Consider the following 25,322-nt stretch of genomic DNA (forward strand, 5'->3'; position numbering starts at 1 on the left):
CCTTCTCTAAAATCATCGTATGGCACTGAAGGAGATCTAGAGGCAGGGCTGCAGGAAAGTTGTTGGGCTGCCATGCAACTTAGCCTGGGTCTTTTTTCATTTTCTCTCTGTCCATGTACTGAAAACGTTATCCAGGGGCTTTCGAAGGCTTCATAGATTTATCCATGTTTTCCAAATGTCTAGTAGGCTTATCAGTTGAGACACTTCCTGACAGTTTGCTGTTAGCCAGGACTACAGCGCATGTCTGGGACTTTGGCACGGAGGGCATCTTGGTCAGCATGCTGAGCTGCTGGGAAAAATTACGGTAACTATGCATGCACAGCACAGTTACTGGGTGCCTTGGCAAGAAGTATGCTGCTTTGGGAAGCTTTGGGTAAACCCTACAGAGCATTTCCTGCTCTGTTCCAAACTGTTTTCTATGCCTGGTTAGCAACAGCAATGTGCTGCAGGAATGTTGGTTTCACATGAGCCATGCAGGATAGAGGAGGCTTTCAGGGCATGGTGGCCCAGAACAAAGGGGCTGTCAGTTTGCTGCTGGAGAAGACTTCTTGTCCTGACAGAGATGGTATATGAAGCTTGGGCAGTGGCCACCCGCAGCCTGGGTTTGGGCTCACATGAATACAATTTTTGTGGTATCTTGCAGACATCTGGTTTGGAGGAAACTGATGCTGTGACTGAATGTGGCCCCTAGTTTAATTAAAAGTTAAACTCCAACAGGTCTGATGCACCATCTGGTGAGAAGATGTACTGTGTGTGCCTGGCTATACATGTGTGGTGTGCCCCTCTTCTTCCCTCAGCGTCAATGCACTGGGGACAGTGATGCCGAGCTGCTGCTGGAGCCACAATGGATTTCATGCTTAAGCCTGCCTTTCATCAGTGGCTGAATGGACCCCATGAGACAAGTTTCTCTGGAAAGGTGCAGTAAACATGAATTTCAGCAGCCAGGTTGATGGGTAGGTTTTTTCTGGAGGGTGTGAAATTGTAGCAGGCTCTGGGTTTGCTGTGCAGGAGGAGGGACAGGACGAAAAACCTGAGAATATTGCCGGGATATTGGGTAGTTTCAGGCATTTGAGCCAATGGTGATAGGAGGTAAGCCCCAGATCAACACTGAACTGGTCTGAAAAAACAGAAAGCCCACCAAAAAAAACCCCCAAAAGATGTGGGAAGCTGGGCTTCCTTCCGATATCAGGTCTCTTCTTAAAGAGCTAACATGTATCATAGCATTGACAGACACCCAGCAAGGAGGTAAGAAAGAGAAACATGTTGCTTTACTAACTCATAAGCCATGTCAGTTAAGAGGTATTTCATCCTTTTATGAGGATGAATATGGCAAGCTTCCAAGAAATGGGTGAAAATCCTGTAGAAAACACTTCCCCAATTAGCTAGAACATGACAATGATGTAATAGAAGGAATGTCAATCACAGGAGGGGGAAGTTACTGACAAAAATCTGTTCCATGTTATTCAAATTATTCCTGATCTCAAAATGGGGATAAGCAGTAAAAGGACAAGATCTGCTAATGACACAAAACTATTCAGGAAAATCTAAACTCGGATCAACCCTGGTGAATTGCAGATGCTATCAGGATGCTGAATGGGTGAATCTCTTTTCTCAGGTTATTTTCTAATCTTAATAAATGAAGAGTGAAGAAACTAGCGTAAGTTACATATATGCCACGACTAGCAGGAAATAGCTATTCCCATCTAGGGGGAAGCACCTCAGGTGTCATTATGGCTAGCTCTGACAATGTCACCTCAAAACAATGGCAGAGTCAGCTAGAATGCTAGGAGTTGGTAGGAAGGGAATAGAAATCAAAGTATACAGCATCCTGCCACAGAGCATTCACACCTAGTCTTCTGTGTGAAACTCTGGAAACATTTGGAAACGTTGCAATTTAAAAATCCTAAGGATTTTAAGAAAAAACAGAGAGGTAGATCATAAGGATGCTATGGAATGACTTCTATGTGACAAAGAGCTTGATGGACTTCCTAGGCTGGAAAAGAGTAACTGTGGGGGAAAGATGATCATTATCTTTAAAAGCAGTGAGAGTTAATGAAGAAGGATAGAGAAGGTGTCTCTGTTCATTGTTTCTCACTAAACAAGAACTATGAACACTCACTTCAATTCTCAGATAGCTGATTTTAAACAAGCAAAAGGAAGTGCCATGAAGTTGTGGACCTCATTGCCACAGAGTGTTGTCCTGGACAAAAGCATAAGCAGGTTCAGAAAAGGACTAGGCAAATAGAGGAGGATGGGTTCATGAGGACTTATCAAACATGGTAGTGCAGGTGCAAACTCTCATTTCAGGAAGTCTCTAAGCTGGTACCTTGCTGGTAGCCAGATGGTTACAGCAGGGACAGAATTACTCTGTAAATACCCATTTTGTTATAGCTGTTATTAGACTGGACTACATAGACCTTTGATTGGCTCAGTATGGCAGTGCCAGATTATGATATATATATTTTTCCCCCCCCTTGGTAGCATAAGAAGTGACTTCTTGTCAGCCTGGTACAAATGGCACAATACATCACCAAGTGAATGGGGAGGGTGTTTCTGGAGGGTGTTTCGTGATGAGGTTGGCTCCGCACAGTGTGCCAGGACAGCAGTGCTCATGGCAAGGGTGTCCGCATTCCTCTTTGGCTTTACAAGTGGAGGGGATGATGGAAAGTACTACAAGGCAACGTGCTCTTCATTTAATACATATCGTCTGTCTTAATCCCAAAGGTGATTGAAAACACATTTTTACAACAGAGAAAATGAATGGCTACAGTTAATTTGGTAGATGGGAATCTGCTCTGGGAAAGTGAACAACGGCTGATCAGAGGGTCGCGTTCTTGCAGATAGTGCAGCTGCTGATGGTTTTTCCATATCAGTGTCAAAGAGGGAAACCAGCACCTCCTATGCCAATGAGAGGGCTATCTGTTATGAATGTCAGCACTTTGTAAACTAATTCACTATACTCCCTGTCTCTTCTCTTTACCTCCTAGCCTCTGCTTTAATAAATATTTTAGATGGAGAGATATTCCCTGCAAGACCTAGATGTGCTGTGTAGATGTTTTGTAAATGTGTAGAAGAACAGAGCCTCCTTTTACCACCTGCTATGGGTTTGATTCACAAAAATCTGATGGTAAAAAAGAGTAGGATAGACTGAGAGAAGTCCAGTGAAAAAGTAAATATGGTCTGATTCAGACATAAAAGCTGATATTAAAAAAAAAAAAAAAAAAAATCACCAAAACACTTGATAAGAAATCTTTGTGAGTAGACTCTGACTTTCAGAGTGTAACTTAAATGAGTTGTGCTGAGGTTCTGCAATATTTAATTCATGTTAAATGTTTTTTTCCTTTTTTTTTTTTTTTTTACTTCTGATTTTTGTCCAAAAGTGGAAGTGCAGGAAATCCCTCAAGAAAGGCAGTTCTGGAGATTTCCAGCTCATTTTGGGGCTCTAGAGGTTCGGATAATTTGGGTAAACCTGTGAACTTTTGGATGTTTATCTGAACTGAACCTGAACTCTAAATCTTCTAGGGTTCACTCAGCTAAGTCAAGGGGAGGAAGGCCTATAATTATAATTTTAATGTTCTTTTCTCATTCAGCCATGGATATGACCCTCCCCAGCCTCCTGAGAATTTCTGTGTGCTGCATTAAACAAAGAGCAAGCTAAACAGCATGTATCACGTATGCACAATTAAACATTGTATGCACCATTACGGTTTCAGCTGCTATACATCCTAATTGCTAGTTGCTGTCTTTGTAGGAGAATTTAGCTAGAAAACAGCTGACTGTTTCCAACCTGATATTGTAACATACAAAGTTAACTTGCAAAAAAACCACTAGAAACAAAATTACTGAGCTATAGTAAGCAAAGCAATAGAAAGAAAAGAAAGCTTATTAAATAAACACATACATGAATATGTAGTGTTCATTCCGTCAAGTTTTTAGAAGTGAATATAGTAACTTTTTCCTTGTCTGACCTTATAATCACAGCATCTGAGTTCTTGATGTTTATTTATGGAGACCTCTGGGAAACAGGGGAGCAGTTTATAATCTCTATTCTGTAGAAAAGAATTTTCTATATTACCAAAGATAACATCATAGCCTTTCTGGTGTCAAAGGCAAGGCACTAGCTGATTTTTCTTGCTACAAGGTTTTACTAGTAGAAGTTAATGTAAGAAATCCACAGCAGAATGAGGAATGGAGTCAAGATTTCCATCTACTTTGTCAAAGTATCCACACATACCCCATCATCCACCACAGTTATCACTGGGTCAAATTTGAACTCTTGTATTACATGTAAGGAAGCCATGATATGTTCCCTGAGGGTTCTCCAGCTTGAAAACACCCAGAAGTGCTACCCTGGCCTAGCTCTCATATCTTATGTCCTTTTGAGACTGTCTCAGGGATGACAGTGCTCTTACACACGTTAACAAAGAGGTGTGGTGAAAACATAGGCCTGTATTCCAATCTCCTTCCAGATACAAGAAAATTAATAGCTAGAAAAATGCATAACTAAATTTCCTTTGGTGAACCTGCAGATTAGCGGTTTGGTAGCAAATCTGAAGAGGCAGTGCACTTCATTGCTGAGGTTTGGAAACATGGTGCCCTGTACTCGTCACCTGCCTTCGGGCACCTACATGAGTACCACCATTAGGAGCCTTCAGGCTGTGGCGAGAGGGCTAGTGACCACACTGTAAGATCTGGCTCACTTTCTGGTGGTGCCTGGAGTTTCAAGGGATAAATCTAAAGCTTACTTCCCAAATGCCTTCCCGAGTCATACTTCTAATGTTTATGAAATCACTATGACTGTTACCACAGCAGCAATCATTTATGCCTTTGGAGCTGCCTGCCACTGCAGGGGAAATTCAGAAGAGCTCATTTTATTTTCAAAGGAATTTGGAAGCCATCAGCACTTGGTTTGAGCTCCTGGGTTTTCCGCAGAGCTCGGCATTCGGCAGGGGTATGCTGCTCTCATCAGCTTCTCTCCGTGGGAGCAGCTGCATGTTGAGACCTCTTCAAAACTTTAAGGACTGCTGTTAGGTCCTTCAGTCACATGAAATGTCTGTTGCAAAGTTCAGACTGGGCTTGTTCACAGATTTATGACAGGACTCTCAAACAAATTGCAGTTAATTTATACTTTTGAACAGGAACTATGTGGGATTCAGTAATTTTATGGGATTTCCAGATTTTTGAAATTTGGCTAGCTTGCTGTTTTGTTCTGTGTGTGGATCCATGCAGGCATGAAGTTCATAGATATGAAGCTATGAAAGCTGTAGCTTAAGGAATGATTTTCATCAGTCCTTGTAAATGGAGTCTTCCAGTCTGGCATACTTATATTGCACACCTTTACTTCACATTGCACTCAGTCTTTCTAAAATACCACCTCCTGGAGAGTATGCTGGAATAAAAACACTCTCTAAACTCATTCAGCTTCTAGCAACATCCTATTGGAAAGGTGTTTTCTTTCTCCTAATGAAACCAATGCAATGGAGCATTGAGCAGGAGAAAGGTATTAATGAACAAATCCTCTAGAGGTAATGACTTAGGAGATATGTCCATGCCAGCAGGAAGGATGTAGGAATACCTCCTAGATATACTTAACTTGGTATGTGCAACTGTGTTTGCACAGCAAATCAAAAAAGATTAGCTTCTATACACAAGGCCCAAGGAGATCTGAACCAGGGGAATTATACGTACTTGAAGAATATAACACAGTAAACTTTTTATGATTAAAGACTGCTTTGGGGCCTTTCCCACAGATCAAACTCAGCCTCAGCTTGAGATATAGGTATAAAATTGATTCAAATGTTCACTGTCTGAAACCTTTTTAGTTTATCTAATTACGCATCGCTCCTTTCCTTTTATCCTGGTATTGATAATATTTATTTTGCCATCCAAAGAATGATTATGACTTTCTTCTGAAGTCAGAGTATTGGAAGCAAGTTTGCAAAATTGAATACTTGCAAAAAATACTCAGATGTGAGTCTTGCAATATCTTTTATTCTGAAAATGTTTTACAGAGAAGTCCCACTGAAAGCAGGTCACCATCAGCAGTAAGATTCTAGCACTGATGCAGCTTTATCTCAGAGAAAGAGAAAAGCCAGGCAATAAAATGGGATTATCAGTGGAAATGAAAACATTCAAAGGAGTGAAGCATAAGAATAAACAGTCTCTCTCACACACCCTCAATAGAGGATCTTTCAACCGGGGCTTCAGATAAGGAAACATTTCCACTAGAAGTGCAATTAGGAGAAATAATTGGGTCAGTTGAACTCTGGGTCAGTTGACCCTGAACCTTGTGGCTTAGGTCTGATTCTGCCCTGAGCAGGAACAGACCAGGGAATGTGACAATACATGATCTCTGTGGAGCCCAGATTCATCCCTTTCTGAGTCCGAATGCCACAGGTTGAAGGACTGACACTTAATATTGCCAAACAGTGGGGGAGCTAAGATCCAGATCCAGATGGGGATCTAAGCAGTGTGGTTTGGATCCCCTTTTATCCCTAGGGCACTGTAGCATGCTATCACACTTTTGCTTTCCCTTGTTGCACTTATGTATCTGTGAGTCATGCAATTCTGTCAGCTCACAGCCCAGTTTCTTCTCTCCTGATGAAGTCTGAGAATGGTGATTAATGTCTCATGTTCTGTTGTGCCATGAGTTGCCATGGGAATGAGCTCGAGGTTGCAAATCTGATGAAGTATCCTATCCTGTGGAACAAAGAGCAGGAAGTGGTGACACTGTGGGCAAGAAGCCTTATGTGAAAGTCTGTTGTCTGAGATCAGTTTAGGTCAGCCTAGCTATCCTGGTACTTCCTATCTTCTCTTTCAGCACATCAGGAACTCTTACTAGAACTTGCTCTCATTAGGAATTATTTGTTACTTAAATATGGAGTTTAGAGCCTAATTTCTTATGTGCTTTTTAAGATAATGGCTGTGGAATTCTTGTTATTTACTGACTGAATGTATTTTACTTGCAGAAAAAGGAAGAAAATATACCTAAAAGCAAAAATATATTGGGTAAAAATTCAAGAAGTGATGAGAAAAATGACAACACCCTCCTTTCTAGCCCAGGATGCAGTGCTCTGTAGTGGGTATACTGAGGAGTATAAAACCAGAGCAATATTAGAGTGATGCTTTCATTGTTAAACTGTCAAAACAGCTGGTAACCTGCAGTGTAGGGACTTCCTGGGGTAGGGGTTTTATCTTGACCTTTGTGTTTTATAGCCAGTGGTCTTCGCTTCCTTCACCTCTAATATGCTTCAAAATTATACAGGATTTTGTGGACTGGAAGAAACATCTCACTCCGCGCAAAGTTATTAGAAAGGGTGGTGCAATCTCTGAACAGCTAGTATTATTGTTTCCTAGTCAGTGATACTGCCAAGTGTGTAGGAAGCTGAATTCTTCCTGTACAAGTATTTCCCATAATTTGTACCTTGATTTCCACTATGCTAAGTAAAAATCACTTCCTGTCCTGGGGTGGGCTTTTTTTTCTCTTTGGGCATATGCAAAGGCTGGAAAACTATATAGATAACACAGTTGCTCAGTGTTGTCCTTTTCCAGAACTCTGGTCTGCACGGCGTGCAGGATTGTGCTGGGAATTTCCTCCCTTGTGTTTGAGCCCTGCCTACGATTTATAGGAGAAGGATGGAAGTCCTGACATTTGGAACACAGCAATGCCTATTGCTTATTTCCCAGTAGAACTTTTGACTTAAAAGATTTAGATGCTTTTCTTTATTAAATGGAGTGAATACTTCAGTGTTTTCAACTCAAAGCCCATCAACATATCTCCATATTTTGTCAAGGGGCCCAGCTGCCAATTCTCAGTGGAAGTGCTGTTAGCAGTGGTGGTAATCCAGCATGGTGGTCTAAGGAAAGGATAGGAGCCAGACATTTGTGTTCAGGCTCGAGTCTTCTCTCTTGTATTTGGCAACAGTCACCAAAACCAAAGCTTAAAAAAAAAGGTCTCTGGTTTGTGATAAACAAGATGGTCACCCCAGAATCAGGACATCCCTCCCCCCACTTTTGAAAACGCTGTCTCTTACCTTTGTACCTCTGCTTCTTGATCTGTCAACTCTCAGTGATGCTGTATTTCTTAAAACAGACTTGGCTGTTTGGTAAACATTTGCAGTGCAATGTTTAAATCTAAGAGAGTAAATGTGCGGATGGTAGACTAGGTTGTTAATTTTGGTCTGTAATTGCAAACTGGGAATAGAGTAGCAAAAGTCATACAAACCTGGATTATATATTTAAGGCTTTAATCTCTGCCATTAAATCTCCATCTTTCTCTTTCTCTTTCTTTCCCTCTCTTATGCACACACATCCCCAGGCCTCATACTCTCTGCTCTGGCTCCCAGCTCATCCCTGCTGTCACCACAGTGGCATTTGGCAGTCCCTGATGTGAGAGAGGGAGCTGAAAGTGTGCTGTATGGTATCCTGCAGCTCTGCCCCAATACAAAACACATTTACCACCTCTAGGATACTTTTTCATGTCTCCCCTTTCTGTGCGTTCGTTCCCTCTTCCCCTACCCCCGCAGGACAGCACTCCCTTTCCTTTAAGAGAAGTTTTATATTGAGATTACTAATTTTAACCTGATTATTGTTTGTGAAACCAATAATTGGAAGAAGTCAGTTATTGGTTAACAGCTTTAGTGGTAAATCAGTTCCAGCAGCTTGCTGTGCTGCTGCTAGCATGAATCCACGTGCTTCTCAGCTAGAAGCTCTCGTCTCTCTCTTCCCCGCCCGCCCCCCTCTCTGAGATGCTTTGCTGGGTCCATATGGTGTTGGAGATGTAAGCACTTCAGAGGAGTGTTTCAATATACAGTTATGATTCTAATTTTTGGCGTCAGCTTTTTATTACAAGTTGTTGCCTGGCTGGAGGCGTGAGAGAGTGGGAGCAGGGAGGGTTCTTGACCATGTGTGAAGCAAGGAGACAGCAGGCAGCAGTAGCAGATATAATACAATAGCTTTTTTCTGTAGCATGAAAATAGGGTCTGGAGCAATCCCCTTGGCCCCTAATCTCTTGCTAATCAATATCTGTTGCTAGCTCTGGGGTTTATAGCATGGACCATGAGAGTTTTGCTGGGAGGAAGGGTCAGGATTTCAACCACAATAAAAGCTGTAGCTCAAGTTAGCAGCATGTAAAGTGTTTTGGTCTGGCATAAAAAAGGGTGCATAAAGTATGAAATCCAAATCTCTGTTTTAAAATAAGACCTATTCTAGGTACGGGTGCTCATTTTCTATATTGTCTTGAGTTTGATTTTCATGTAGGTCTAAAAATGTAATGAAAATGTAAGCAGATGTATTTCTATGCTAATACAGAATAAGCTCCTGATACGCAGCAATTTGGTTTGTATTTTATATTAGGCAGAAGTTGATACTTATAAATAAGATCAGTAAATGCAACCATATTTCCAAACAAAACCAGGAATAATTGTAAGAGATTGTGTGAAATTATTAGTAAATGGCAAAGACTCAGAGTAATATCCTCTGATTAGCAATTACAAAACCTGGAGATGCAAAGTTAAAACTAAACTCAAAAAGGAATGGAAAGATGTTGGGGACAGCTAATGCTCAGGTTTAGGCTCTGTCCCAAAGTGATCTTGTGTAGTAGCCTCATAATATCAGACATTATTACCACGCACAGAATACCGCACACGACTCTCCCTAACGAAGCCCTGATGTACCATGGTTGATGGGAAAACCAGAATAAGAGAGATTCCCTAGGGCACAAAGGGAGGAAAAGCATCAAACTGACTTAACATGGAGCCAGGTCTGATCCAGCTGAAATTATTAACTCTAGTCCAACACCAGCCCTGTTAAGCATAACCTGGTCACTTTGTGATTATGTGGGTCCCTGTGTACCATGTTCCCTTGTGCTCTGGGTCATGCTGGGCTTATAAAATAAGAACCAGAGCAGCCTTGTTGAGCACCTGAGGGAAAGAGCACAGGTATGCCCTGGGGAGGTGGCTGAGCACTGAATTTGCTGGGCTGTAGCATGCTGAAGCAGCTGGATGGAGACTCCTGAGGGGCAATACTGAGGATCAGAGCTTCCCAGTGAGGTGCAGGTGCTAGGTGTGTGTGGGTTTTGTGTCTTACTCTCAGGTGCTTTTACCACCTTACAAACTATGCAGGGAGCCAAGGTGCCTAAATGAGGGTTAGAGATCCCACTTAGGAGTCAGGAGTGAGGTCGTCTGCATGATCTCATGTATTGCACTTGCCTGTAAGAGAAAGCTTTGTGGTCTGTTAAATTTCAGATGAGTTTTAGGCCTTCCTGATAGTAGTTAGGGAACAAATGAGTGTACAGAGTCCTTCTGAAGGAGCAAAGAATGAGAGTATTCCATGGAGACGTATTAAAGTCAATCCAAAGTGAACTGATGACTTTACAACCATCAAGCAAAGTACCCCAGATCATTTGTTTCGTGCAACAGGATCATGTATGAAATATGAAAATGTGTACATGACCTTCTTTTAAACTGCTGTGATTTATTGCTGCCAGAACCATGAGGGAATCAAGATGAGCTTATGAAGAAATCAGTGTTATGTGGGATTGCAAAATGATGCTAGGTCTGATGAATCCTTTCTGAACCCTTTAACCACAAGAAATCTGCTGCTTTACTCAGATGTTGTGGAGTGGATATTTCATCCACTCTGATTCCAAAAAGCCTTAGGTCTCTCAATGATTTTCAGGAAGGTGATGTTTGCCTTTTTTCAGTATTAGCATTTGTGTTCTATGCAGTCTTTTGCATGCACTTAGATTTTGTTGTCATGATGTCTTTTAATTGCTGAGAAACTTGAATGATGGTGGTTTTATTTTCTTTGGTAGTGTAAACCAACCCAATTTACCTTTTTCAGATTATTCAGCAGCCTTTATTTGCCTTGCTTTGCTAAATATGCTTTAGTTTAAAAGCTACTATGTTCTTACATATTTATAATTTGATGTGTGCTTCTCCCATTTCCCCCATCCTTCTCAATACCTTCGTCCTGTAGCTGCTGTCTTCAGTGATAGTACTGAAGCAGACAGAGGAATAGTGGAGAGAATGAAAAATTTGTATTTGTTTTTTTCAGAAGACACTGTTAATCTGCTGAAGCAAAAAAATTCTTTGTGCTGAAAAATGGGACAGTACAGCCTTCAAATCATAATACAATTACTTGTGTTTGGGAAGGTACCATAGCATGACTTCTGATTTTCATTGCCTATCAGTGTTTCCTACATCATAGGAGTAAATCTATCTGATATTTACAACTAGTTTTTTTTCTCCTTTTCTCTGTGTGCTTTTGCAAACAACTAGTGCATCAAGTAGCATGCCTGAAACCTTGAGAAACCTCAAGCAGGTGTAGTTTTCCAACAATACTGAGGTCTCAATCTCAAGCCTGCTGGGTGATTCAAAGCAGGGGCCCAAAATGGCAGATTACTTTCAAAATCTTTAATGGGTTTTGACCTAAGTGGAGTTTTGACCTATCCAAAAACTAGCTTATAAAAGTATTGCAGTACACGAGCCATCAAATGCCTCTCATAAAGCAATAAAATGGTCTGTTTTGTGCTGTACAGAGCTAAACTTTGCGCAGGTTACCTGTACAACAGCTTTGGGAATGCTAGTGGGTAGTTGGCCGTCATTAGATAGGTGTGATGGAAAATCCCCATCAGACAGATGTAGCACACATAGCGGATGTCTCACAGAGTGCAGTGACATGGCACATTATGCAGCGAGGGGAACGTGCTGCAGCCTCAGCGCAGCAATGTGCTGCTGTAAGGTTACCTGGGATCAGACCTCCTTCCCACCTGTTGAGCCACAGTCATGCTCCACTGCCCTGCCTCATCCACCCTCAAAATCCTCTGGCATTTGGGATTGGTTAGTGGCAGTAATCTACATGACTCTGCGCCAAACTTGACTCTTGCTTTCTCCTCGTTGAGGCCATCAAAACATGATGAGGCTTTGTTATACTTGGGAGTTTCAGTGGCTGCTTCTCAGCTCTCCTGCATCTGTCATGCCAGACTTCTCTGTTGCTACAGAGTTCTCCACTATAGGGCTGTGAGAGCAGGAGAATGCTCCCCCGCACCCCATATGATGTCTGCTTACAATAATGTTCCTACCAGAGATGCTGGCTGAAAGCCTTTGCCAATGAAACTGTCTTGGATAGCATGTTTCCCTTCTTACCAGAAGGGGAGGAGGATGACATTTCTTTCCCTGAAGCTTCTGGTCATAGGGCTTAGAATAGGCAGAATTTCCTTTGCTTCTGGTGAAAAATAGTCAAGATTATGTATGACAGGGTTGTGTCCTGTATGGATCATGTTAATTGTATATGCATCTCAGCTTGAGGTAAGTCTGGCCTGACTCACCATTACTTTGTGGTTGCGTATGACAGACAGGGATTTCTTTTTCTCAAAAAATTTTTTTTTATAATTAGAAAAACTTTATGCTCAGACAAGATTAATCATTTTAGTCAAAGTTTCCAATGTTTTGATGAAAAATCAGATCCTGTAATGTTTGTTTTATTATTATTATTGCCACATGTTATTGTTATTGCCATCGTTTTCGGACAAACCTGTGAGTTTGTTTCGGTTTTATTGTCAGATGAAAGTTTTTGCCTTGGGACCTTAATTTGGAAGTGAGTTTTTTCTCTTTGGGGCTGGTTTGGTAATGTACTGTCCTTCAATAGGGATTAAATCAGATCAGGAGGTGCTTGGTTCAAGTGTCAGGATTTCAGGACTGGCCTTAGTGTAGAGGAGTTGCTTGACAGGTCGCGCTTTGTTTCCTCTCCCTCTGCTCCCACATTCTGCTTGTGTGAATAGAGCAATTGGTGCCGAGGAGCTGATGTCCGCATGAAGCCCATTTCAGGTGCTCTACCTTGAACTACGTCTAATCTGGTCCTGTAGGCTGCATACCCATAACGGGTTGGAGTGCAGTAGGTGTGCTGCTGGAGTGGATCTTCCAGTTTAGTTTCATAATCCAGTTTGTAAGCCCTACGGCTGTTTGAAGGGTAAACCAGAGCATGGTAAGTGGGATGATGAGGACATTTTCTTCAAAAGCTTGCTCCTGATTTGAAACTGAAAGCTAGTGTGATCACACTTTATGTCTTGTGCTCAGTGATTCCTGACACATTACGGTCTATGTGAATATCTATTGCATGGTTAACTCTTCAGAAATGCAGCTGTGATCGCATGCAAACTTAAGCATTATGGGCCTTTACACAGTAAAAAAGTAATCTAATATTGTAAGAAGTCCTGCGCAATGTGCATTAAAACTGTGTGAATCGTTGTCCTCCCTGTGCTTCAGATCATTTATAAGTCATCTGGAGCAAGCGTCTTGTGTGCAATTTTTATTAGTTCAAAATGTGGACTAATTTTCCCATATTCAGTGGCCTTCAGCAGTAAGTTTTTCAAAGTCCCATGCTATCTACTGTGTCAGCTACTCTTTTCACCTGGCCTGGATTCTCTTCCACTTATGTTACACCTTCACTTCTACATAAACTCTACTTCTGCCCCGTTTTGGCTTATCACCTGTAAAATAGTCACCTATCTTCTGATATAAAAGCACGGACAATAAGAGTGTGATGTGTCTATCCACCCCAGCCCAACTTAAATTTGGGAGTGAAAGGTGTCATGTTAAATTCAGGATAATCTTCATCTATCAACCACCAGTGTAAGTAGAGCTACAAATCCAAAGAATGTAGTGCTATATCAGCCATATTTTTCTACATCTCTATGTTTATAAGAAAACTATGGTCTAGCGTGCTTGGATGTTTCTAGTGTCTTTAAATATATACAACAAACAACCATTAACGAGTTTTAAAACTGTGATGCTTATTCAGTCCACTCAGTGCTCTTGAATGTGAGCCAACATTAATTCAAGCTCAGTTGATCCTAATAAGTAACTAAGACCCCATTTCATAAACATGCAATTCTAGCTTGTTATTTCTGGCACAGCCATTAAGCAAAAGTCTCTGCCCTCAGAATGACAGAATTAAGGGATTAGGGATAAACTGAAAATTGTGAATAATTCACAATTTCTTCCCTCATCTCCCCACCAAAGGCAACTCTAGTGGGGCTCAGTAACTGCTCTTAGTTATATACCTTTTCTTCTGTGAGTTACGCACAGGAGTGTGACCTGGCAGTGCAATGGGATTTGCTCATATGAGTGGAGTCTGTAGGATTGGATGTAATATCTGATACTTTCTATTATCATCATAGGTTCACTAGGACAAAGCACCAATGCCTTCACTAAAAGCTGCTACTTACACTTAGCCATCCTGAACGGGGATCTTTAGTGCCTCCCTAATGTGTGTTGTCCCAATAAGTATTTTCAAAAGAAATCTATGACATTTCAAAAGAATCTATGACACTTTTTACTAAGATGCAATCAGTGTCATTTCTTACCCTGGTCCTTCAGATAATCTGGAACATGTGTTATACTTGTTCCTTAAATAGATTTTCTCTTCACTGATTTTGCTGAAAGATATTTTATGAAGTTCTTGTGGAAAAGGAGAAACTTCACAGGCAATTATCAGGAGATACATTTTATTACGTAAAATCCAGTGATGTAGGAGTTCAGATAAAGGAACATAGACTGAAAAACGATGTATTTCTCAATACAGACATTTCTTACTCAAGTTTTCTCTCTGTCATGCCACTGGATTTCTCATGCAGCTGTTGAAATCTTAGAGCTGTAGAATATATGTTTAGGACTGTCTTTTTACCTGTTTGTACAGTGCCCAGTCACTGGTGTCTTTGGCTATCTGAGCTTCTAGGCACTATGGTGATATGGAAGAGAGTAAGAGGTAAGGATACACTTTGCCTCTCTCCTGCAGTGAGAATTGCTTGCTTGCATTCATAAAGTCTGTGTTGCTAATGTACTCTTTTGCTCAGACTCTGAGCTTTCTTGCTGATGCTGCAATGTTCGTATAATGCTGTTGTATTGTTGCAGCATTGTGCCAAAATTAAAAAAACAAGTCTAGTTAAATTAAAAATTGGGATACTAATGGCCTTATAGACTTGCTGTCTTGTTTATTCAGTGTCACTGAATGGTTGTGCTGTTCGGCAGCACTCATTAATTTTTCTCAAGTGGTTGCTGATGTCATTATTGTTCTGGGCTTTCTTTTTTCTTCATGTGCAATTGTTATTTTTATCGAAGCATGTGGGGAGAATGCTGTGCACACAGCTGTGTGAGGAACGAATTCAGAAAAGGCCAAGTCAGTTTGTAGGAGAAATCAGGTGTATTGCCATCAAGTTTTGGGTCAGTAGCAGGGCACCAAGTAACTTGGCTTTCTTAAAAAACAGTCTACGGCTTTTAATTTCTGAACAGAATAGGGGAATGCGTGCAACCCACAGAGACTGGAGTCTCTCCAGGCCTATCTAACATAATGAGAGAATTCTTTGTGAAATGCATTAAATGATGACATTTTAGTGGTGAGTGAAATATTTGATTACTTTTTCCATAACCTAAAATAATTGGAATGTTCTTTTGCAATCCCGTTCCTGGTGAGGACTAGGAATATGTAACCGCACCATATAGCTACCTCAGAGACATCTCCAGGGAAGTGTGTGGTGATATGGAAAAATGGGTTGGAAAGTCTTTTTCAAGCCCCAAGGAAAAGTTGCAGGTATGTTCATCTGGGAAGACATCCAGAAGATGAATTCAGAGTCAGGACCACAAGTCTGAGGAGAGGAAAGATAGCCTGGGTGAGGGTTGGTGAGCGCTGCTGTGGCCAGCAACATAAGGGTGAGCAGCCGGCATATTCTGGCATGTCCGTGCAGCTGTTTGCAGAAGGGGAGAAGGGGATGCTGCTGGCTGGCACCCCGGGACAGGGCAGCACAGCCCTGGTTCAGGGGGTGAGGTCTGGTCCTAGTCTGGCTCAACTGACTGGCAAAAAGATGTCCTGAGCTGCCTCTTTGTGCCCTTTCAGTGCACTTTGCTCCCTGCCACCGTCCTGAGGGTGTCCACATGCGTGCTGAGCTCTCCTGAGGCTGGTGTGGTTTCTCCTCAAATTTGGACATGGAGGTCTTGGCCCTGTGGGTGACAGGCAAAGTCTGGCTGTGCCAGCTCAGCACCGGGCCCCTGGCTGGCTTGCCCTTGCCCCTGTGGCCTTACAGGGTTAATGCTAAAAGGATGGTGTATTCCCAAGGAGTTTTATGGTGAAGGGCGGACAAACAGAAAGGAGTAAAATTGCACTCACTCCTGGCTGAGCACTGAAATGGCTACAAGACATTGAGGTCTGTCTTAGTTCTGAAAATCATTAGTATTTATTGGTGTGTGAGGAGTAAGTGAATAATACAGACAGGATTTTGGGACTTTGCAACACAGAGGAGATTTTTAACATCATGTAACATCTCTGGCTAGCATGGGTGGTGGGTTAGTGTGGTCTTTCACAGGAAAGCTTATTTGGTACGTTGAGAGGCATGATTCAGCATTTCAGCTGCAGTAAAGAACAATTAAAAACTATTAAATTGGTCCTTGGCATTCAGGAACATGTATGCTCCTGCAGCAATAGGAGTACTCCTAGGTACTACCATAGGGTTTTGTATTTGATATATGGACGCTGAGCAGCCCTGTCACAGTTTAGCATCACCCTGACACAAGCCGTAGCCAACCACAGAAGAAAAGGACGGTCCCTGCCCTGTGGAAATGGCAACTGGACATTCAGGAGGAATCTCATGGGTTGAAATTCCCAATACAACAAGAGCTGCATTGGCATATGAAACGGGAATAGACAGCCATTGGGCGATATCTGAACAGCTTGGGATTGCTTTAAAGGTAGACCAAAACTTGCTACTCTCAGTAACATCGCATCCCTGCTAGCAGAGGACTATGTGCACTTAGTCACTGAGGACAGAATATATCTTGCTCAGTATGGCTTTTTATCAGACTGTTAATGGATAGTTCTTTCATATTTTATATTGTGTAAACACAGAAAGACAGTTTATCAAAGAGTAGTTTGCAACTGGACTGTGCTGACACAGCATTTTGTGAGGACACAGAATACCCTGAATGGCTGTTTCTAATGTAAAAAACATTAAACCATTTAAAGCTGGACCAGTTTCATTGACGAGTTAGACCATGAATAGTCTGGTGCAAAGGAGCTTATATCCATAAGAGGTTGAAAGACTGGAAAGGGATGGTAGGAGTTATATATTAACAGAAGATGAGCCAGGCTACATCATGCCTGTTTGCCAAATTAATTATTTGTTTCAATATTTATAGAAGTGAATAGGAAACAGATGGTAGATGGAGATGCCTGTTAGGTTTCTGTAATGGAGAAAGGAGAAAAAGTAAGAGGAAATCAGAATCCCACCATAAGAGAGGAAGAGGAAATTAAAATGTCAGACAACTGACAAAACTGCAGGACCACACACAAATATAAAGACGTTTCTCATAGGATCTCTAAAACATTTTAAACGTAAGTCTTCTCTCTTTTGCCACCCAGAAATCAGAATAAAGTGGTGGGTTTTTTTAAAACAGAGGAAAGTCAAAACACACACCCTCAACCCAGTTGTTAGGATGCAGTATATAGGAGATTTCTTTGGAAACATGTCTGAGTAGTTTGAAAAAGTCCTACTGTAATATCTAGTAAGAAGACAGAGAGGAGAGGAGATTGGGGGGTCCTGACTCATGTATTGAGTTTGGTGGTATCCATATCCTTGACCTTGGCAGTAAGAATTCTGCAAATTCTTTACTCTGCAAAGACTGGTGATATGGCAGGCAAATATCTTGCAGACTAGGGTTAACAGGGAACTCTGTGTTGCGTTTGTCCTCTGCAGCTGTTCTGAGCACCCATTGCTTGTGGTTTGTCCTTGCATTTGGCTGCATTTATGCTAATTTTACTTGAGGTACAAGAGGTGAGTGGTGGGGGCAAGGGAGTACTGCTGGGTGTAGGGGTAGCCTTACAGTATGTTACACCTAGAATGTCAGAGGGGGGAAGGAACAAAATAAGGGGGTAAAAGGATAGGAAGCTTTCCTGTTGAATAGGTTTGATGGAAATGTGCCAGGTGTCTTAATTGAGGGGCAGGGATCCTGAATCTGTGTGGGATTCTGATAGTCCCCCTGCAGCCAGCACGCAGCAACTTATTCTCCATGCCTGTCAGTAGAAGACAGATCTGGAAAAGCCAAGTTTCTCTTTGCAGAAATCTGTTTGTGCTGCATCATTATCTGAACTAGCTGAATTTGGAAAGAGGTGGTGAATCCAGATAGGGTTACTGGTCTTTTCCCCTCGCAGAATTGCTTCTGGTTTTTAGTATCCATGGAAGCACAGGGAGATATGTGCTTTGTCCAGTACCCTTCCCAGCTGGGGAGGATTTGCTGTCGCTTTAATGATCTCTGCTTCTTTAGCGGCTCCTTGCTTATGTCTCTTTATATTCAGTAGTCATGACTGAATAAGGGCTGTCTGCTGACCTTTCCTTCAACGGTAAATTCTGAGCCAACTGTGCTGCTCTGCTGAGATATGGATGGTTTTCTTTCTTTCTTTCTTTCTTTCTTTCTTTCTTTCTGTCTGTCTGTCTGTCTGTCTTGTGGTAGGGTTTTGTATGTCTCACTTTGACTTTGGCCGAGTGCCTCACAAGCTATGGACTCTGAATGTCTGCCTTATTTGGAGAAAAATGTAGGCTTTTCATTTGGCTTGACCTCCCAGTAAGCCTCGTACTCTCCTTTGACCTGTTTCTGCCTTGCCAGTCTTTGTATTAGGCTTTTTTCTCTTTCACATGGAAGAGTTCACTGATCCCTTTTCCTTCCCCAATAAAAAGAAGAGAAAATTTTAGTAGCTGCTGCTAATTGTGCCCCAGTCCTTCTGCTGGTGTTCAATGTTCATCCCAGGAATAAGACATTTGCAAGTTCACATTCACGCCAGGTCAGCAGATGCTGCTGCTGAGGATTGTATTGAAACTTGTAAAATAGCCTACTTTAATCGTGAGTATGGACAGGTCTGCTTCATAGAACTATTGCCCACTGCATTTTAGCATAGACTGGCAAATTCAGCCCTTTGCAAGCAGCCTCTACAGAGAAATAGTCTATTGTATCTTTGTGTTCCAAGAGTAGGCTTTTCAGGTTGGTATTGGTGAATATAACTGTAATTTTGGAGGCAAATGCTGGTCCCTCAGTTGGATCAATGAGATTAAGATTAAGCCCTTTAGATCAAATGCAGACCACAGTCCACCAGAAAAATCACTTTGTCTGCAGTCAGCTCTTCCTCCAGTTGACAACTGGTAAATCGCAAAAACGAAGTGAGGAGCAAAACTTGATATGGTGGAGTCCTTGGTCAATGACAATAAGATGCCTGCGAAGAAGATGGGTTTTGTGATTTCCTCTGTATTGGCTTTCAAAAGGAGAAGTGTTGGAAGGAGAGGAGAAATAAGAATGCAAATCAATGGTGCAGCAGTTCAGGCACAAGTAGAGTATCGGATGGATCCATTCTTTTTTTGTCTGATGGTCTAAAATGGGAGCTTTCCATAAATGCATGGCTTTATATGGCATTTGTTGTAAGCATGTAGTGTGGGAGCAGCAAATAGATTTGTTTTTAGCTGGATGACAAAAGGAGAAGGAGTTAACGCTTTTCCCTTTTGCTTTTCTCCCTTCCTGCAAACACTGGGAGCTTTAGCAGGTGCCTCCTTTGGCAGATAGATACCTCAGGAACCTGGTGTTTCCAAAATATCTGAGCCAAATTTGTCTGAACTTGTCAACTTGTCTGTAGTTATCATTTACTGACCATGTGAAGAAATAAGGGACGTTCAGGTGTGGGATAATAGGAGTCAGTGTCTTGATCACTGAGTGAGATGAGACTCACCTATGAAGCAGGGTATGAAGGAGTTTTTTGTATAATTTTAATCTGCTTTTTGTCTGACACTGCTTCTGCTAAAGCTAGATCTAAATTCATCCCAGGGGCTACTCCAAAGATGAGTTGTATCTGGTCCATTGAATTTGTGACTTAAAGGCTAAAAAGAAGACATACATGTTACAGAAATGTTGCCTGTGATTGACTGAAGAGGAAAAAGAGTCCAGTCCCTTGTCCCAGCATGTTCACCTCTGTGGGTTTTTCCCTTATAATTTATTTTTTCACAGATCTGACTGAAGCTAATGGCCAGCCTGGAATAAATCTTAAAGATATTTTCTTCCTTTCCTCTCCGCTTAACTGAAGGCTGAAATATGTTGTCCTGCCATTCTTCCTGCCTGTGCCCCCACCATTGTGCTCTCACAGGGCTGCTGTTAGAGTTGTCACTGTGATGGATAGAAGTGACTTGAGTAAGGCTCAGCCCTGTGGAGGAGAAATGCACTGATAGCCAGGAAAGGAGAAGGATCAGCATCAGCACAGTATCCAAGGAACTGATGTCTTTTTCAGGGTTACGTTTATCCCTACTCTTAAAATGTGCTTTTCATAATGCTTCCTTCACCTGCAAGCCTTGCAAACCCCAGCCTCTGGTGGGCTGCCTCCCTTTGCATCAGTCCCCATCTTACCACACAGCCGCTGCTGTCTGTGTGGTCTTTGAAATTCACACGGCTTGGTGGCAACCAGTAGGGAGGGAAAATAACGTGTTTTATTTATTTAGAGTCAAGCACAGTTTAAACTCCATTCTAAATAAATAAAAACTCTTAGCCAGATTTATATAAATAAAAAAGCAGATTTTCCCCTCTCTTTTGGCTGCTGTTGAACAGCATCAGTTTCAAGACCACACAAGGAGCTGTGTCGACAGCTCTGAAATGTGCGGTGGAGGCAAAGGTAGGAGGGGTAGGAAGGACCTTGATAACTTTGGGCTTCTAATGCATGGAGGTTCCCTGTGTATATAAAAGAGTAGCCCTGACACTGCGGTGGGTTAAAATGTTAGAAGAAAACTGGGAGCATCTTATGTTTTTAAGGGAGGAATATTCCTGTAAAAGACCAGTTTTTCTTCAGAATGTTCATCCACTCTACCAAGTCATCTGTGTGAATGGTAGGATTAGTTGGCACTGCTGAAGCACTATTATCTCAGTCTTTTAGTGTAGCCTAGAAGCGATAGAGCACCCATAAAAAGCAGCGATTTGAGGAAGAAACATTTTATTCTTAGGAGGCTGATCACATTTGGCCTTTGGGGATTGACTCTGCATTACACAAAGGTTCCCAGTTTCTGTCAAATGGTGCTCCCACACAGGTGCTGACAGTGCCATGTCTCCTGTTACAACCATCACTTAGGGAAACCCCAAGCATGGTTTCATTTTCTTGGGAATTAAATGTATTATGTCTGCACAAGGTTTCAGATCTCTCTTCACTTTCAGGCCTGCCAAGCTTTCAGGAAGGGTGAAAAGCAGCTGCTATGTGGAGCACCTGGGTTTTGTTACTCCAGATGAGAGATTATAACAGGCCTTAGATACCCACTTTAAGCGGGTTCTCCTTGCGGCAGCATCTACTCCACTGCTTGTGGATGAGGATGGGCTGGAGAACATGGTTCTGCTGGTTGCAAGATTAGGCTGAGAACAAAAAGGGCCCAATTAATGATTCTTATTTTGTGACTGGTCAGAGGCCACTACAATTCTGACAAAAAAATCAAAGAAACACTCTTGCAAAGCAAAGCCTTGCTCACAGTTCATTACCTCTTTCATATTCTGAATCTCCTTGGGCTGGCAGATAAAATGACCAACAGATGTTAGTCACATTGAGGAAAAATTTCAAAGAATAATTTTTTAAACATGTCCTTTTATAGCTTACTTTACCCACTTTATATATTAATTTAAAGTTATGTATGGTTATATGTCCCACAGTACTTTTGGGTTGTCTTGTTCTGTTAGTAAAACATCAATTCACTTTTCCCACTTAATGACGCAGCTAGGGTCACAGCTTGTCATAGGCAATGGTATCAGAACAACACAAACTCCTAAACATCTTCACAAAACCCTTATCCTTAAGGTAGTTAGTACATCTCAAGGCTGTATTGCTCTATGGTCCAATTAGCAGTAAAATGCCATTTTTCTTTGCATAGATGAAGTCATTATCTTACTCGTACTTCTGCTGTGCCAACCTGCAGATGGTTGCTTCAGCTGCCAAAAACCTTTGACATAGCAAATAGTCTCTGTCCCAACCCGCTCAGCCCAGAGGCATGAAGTTTCCCTCCTGGCTCCAGCTGGTGGTGGCTCAGTGAGTCTTTTTCTTTGAGAACACTGCTTGCCTTACTAGAAACAGCATACATTTTGAAAATGCTACTTGATGCATGAACATAGATAGTGTGGCATAGGCTCACACTGCCTGCCTGCATGAATTTCAAGGGCCGCCAAATTGTTCCATGCATAGGGGAGTGGATTCAATTTTTATGTTTGCATATTATGATTTCAGAAAGAGATGCTGCATCTTGAAAACCTGAATGTAGGAGAGCTAGGAAAGATGGTGCAAAATACTTTCAAACCTGAATTGTATTGATTTTTTTTCATTTCCTCCTTAAAAAAAAAAGTTTTTTAATGCTTTCTCCTATGAAAATATAGTGTCAGTGGCAATGGACTGTATGTGCAATAAACAGCTTTTCGTGGTTATTAAACACCCCAGCCTTGCCTTACAATTTAACCAGCCATAAAGTAATTTATTGCATTGTATGCTAAGTTGCCATGAAGGATATCACTTACTTGTCACAGCATTGTAAGTAACTACACCAAAGAGACTATTAATTTTCACAATAGAGAACAAAAATGATTTACCTGATTTTAATTCTCAATAGTAATGTGAGATGTTTAGGGCCTTGAAGATAATTTAATGTGTGAGGTTTAATTCTTTTCTAAAAATGATAGCTGAGCTATTAGAACTGAACCAGAAAGCAGGTGGTTCTACACCTCTTGTATTGGTGCCTATGAAAGGTCATACTACCTGGCAAGAATGAACTCCTGGAGAAATTTTGTGCAAGTTTACAGAGAACAACCAACAAATCTAGGTCTTGGGATTCTGAGTGAGATGGAGCTGTTATTCCATTTTAATTACTTTACTGGAATTCAGTGTAAATGTTAGCTCTGAAACATCAAAGAAATTCCAAGGAATAAAAAAAAAAAACCCTGTTGGAGGCTATGTTTAAAGAGAATAAACAGAATAATCTGTGTAACTGTAGACAGGCTAATCTGACACTGATTCTGAACAAAAATCAGTAAGAACTTCTTAGGATATACAATTAGCTAAAGAGTGTAAAGTAAATGTTGCCAATGAAGATTTTTTTTTTTCTTAAATATGCTCTTGCCAAATAACTAGATTAAATTTCAAATACTGTTGGTAAAGTTAAATGTGATGACAAGCTGCTCACTTAACAGATTAGATTAAAGTAATTAGTAGGAGATAAAACCACTCACTCCATACTGCAAGGATTAAAAATATTTTGTCAAAAGTATCTATAAAAATGTTACCTTCATCACAAGGGTAGAAAAGGGGGTTTTATTCAAGAAGTCAGTCAGGCTGATTGCTAGCCCAGTGCTGTTCAATTGACTCTTTTCTTCCAGAAAATAAGAAGTATGGAAGTAAGTATGAAGTTATTGTTAGAAAAATATCCTGATGTAATCACACTTTGTTCTCCTAGGACCTTTTTGCTGACCAGGGGGGACTCTTTGATAGGGTATGTTTGGAAGAACAGGCATTTTATCACAGGCAAATGCGAGCACAAAGGTCTGTATTTAAGAGGAAGAAGGCCCTGCTTGTAAGATTTCTGCATGCTAGAAATCAGTGATCCTGAAAGTTTTAAAGTTCATGGTAGTCACCTAAGTTAACATGAGCTTTTAGGCTGCTTTTAGGAGCATGACTACAGTGTTGTATGAGCAGGTGGGACAATATTATGTAGGACTGGAGAAGTGATTATTCTCACAGATAGGACTGATGAGCTATTTACTAAAAAAGCAGGTTAATTTCTGGTGCCTGTTAGCAAAGGGGATCGTAAACCAAGGAAATACGGGAAAAAAAGTCCTGGATGCTCTGAGGGTCTATTGATACTATACATGTTTAAGACTTTCAAGTTTACAGTGTGTAACTTACATGCATAACACATAATACATACCAGTATTGCTGGTGCTATAATTTTATCTATAAATATATATGTATTTGTATAAAGAAGTATGTATATATGTGTGCATGTGTGCTTCGGGGGTTTGTGGTAACATACCTCCTTCTTGATTACAATAGTGTCCAGGTTAGCCATTTAAAAAAACAAGTTAACTCTTTTATTAAGCTGTTGTAATTCATCTTGCTTTACCTTATACGATATTTTTATGCTTAAAATGCAGCAGTATCTGGCATGACTAGTATTGTGTATACAACTGTAGCTCCAGACTAGCTTTGTTGATCTCAGTAGCGTAACGGACAGTAGAACTTGGCCCTCTAAAATTCAATATGTCAGTCCTAAAATAATTTTAAAAGGTATTTATATATCTCCTCCTCCTCCAGACTGCTTGTAACCTGAGAGCATCCATGTGGCTAAGAATACAGACTTGTCTTTTCTAAATTGAAGACGTTCTGCTCATACCACTGGAGAAACAAACTGAAAAATAAGGCAACCAGATGTTTAAAAATGTTGAAAGTTCCTTTTTTTGGAAAGGTAGCTATGTTGAATAAACATTAAAATGCTTTTTTTTCTATATAACTATTCATTTTAATGGCACCCCAAGAGTTCATCCAAGGGTCTCTGGGTCACTTGGGAGAAAGTACAGTATATTTTGGCTCCACAGTCTTTGACTTGCTACAAAGAGCTAATTCTTCCAATTAATGAAATAAATGTTGCTGATGTAGATGGATTGACAAATTATTTTAACGGCTAGTTTATTCAAGCAGATGGCAAGTCTGATATGACTAGAATGCTTTAAGAGGCCTTCCCTGGCAGGAAAAGAAGCCCTTGGAAGAACAAGATATAGTGACTGTTTACCCCCATTCACCTGGTGGCCTTTACTCCTTTGGGCATTTTCTGTCCACAGTGGCACTGCAGTGAAACTAGGAATTATGAAGACGTTTTGTCCTGTAGGGCTTTCAGTAGGGCTTTCTGTTTAGGGCAAAAGAAAACTGTTCGGACAAGGTACCAGTGATGAACATCAACAGCTGAAGGTAGCTGTAGATCTGGGAGTCTCTGCTGGGCATACTGCAGTTTGATGAGCTATTTAATAGAAAAGCAGGTTAATTTGTGGTGCCTGTTAGGAAAGGTGATCATAAACAAAGAAAACATGGGATAAGATTTCCAGGGATGCTCTGAAGTTTATTGATACTTGCTTTATGATCAGATGCTGAAAAGCTAAATAGAGCAAGGAAACTAAAGGGAGAATTTCAAGGCTACAAGTCTGTTTATGTGGGTAAAAGACTTTTGGAAACAGTATGTTCTCCTTTCAAAAATATATTCCTCTCTTTGAGACAGCATCCTGAAATAGCCGCATTTT

The 25,322-nt window shown here is 41.1% G+C and overlaps 1 protein-coding gene across 1 annotated transcript in view; it reads left to right on the forward strand.

The window, feature by feature from the left end:
• Positions 1-24,441, forward strand: part of BICRAL (BRD4 interacting chromatin remodeling complex associated protein like) — a 135,690-nt gene extending 111,249 nt beyond the window's left edge. The window contains exon 16 of the transcript XR_005933885.1: positions 24,346-24,441. The gene's annotated coding sequence lies outside the window, so the exon portion shown is untranslated. The remainder of the gene's footprint in view (positions 1-24,345) is intronic.
• The last annotated feature ends 881 nt before the right edge of the window (positions 24,442-25,322 follow it).

Source organism: Aquila chrysaetos, chromosome 13, assembly GCF_900496995.4.
Source record: "Aquila chrysaetos chrysaetos chromosome 13, bAquChr1.4, whole genome shotgun sequence".
NCBI lineage: Eukaryota > Metazoa > Chordata > Aves > Accipitriformes > Accipitridae > Aquila > Aquila chrysaetos.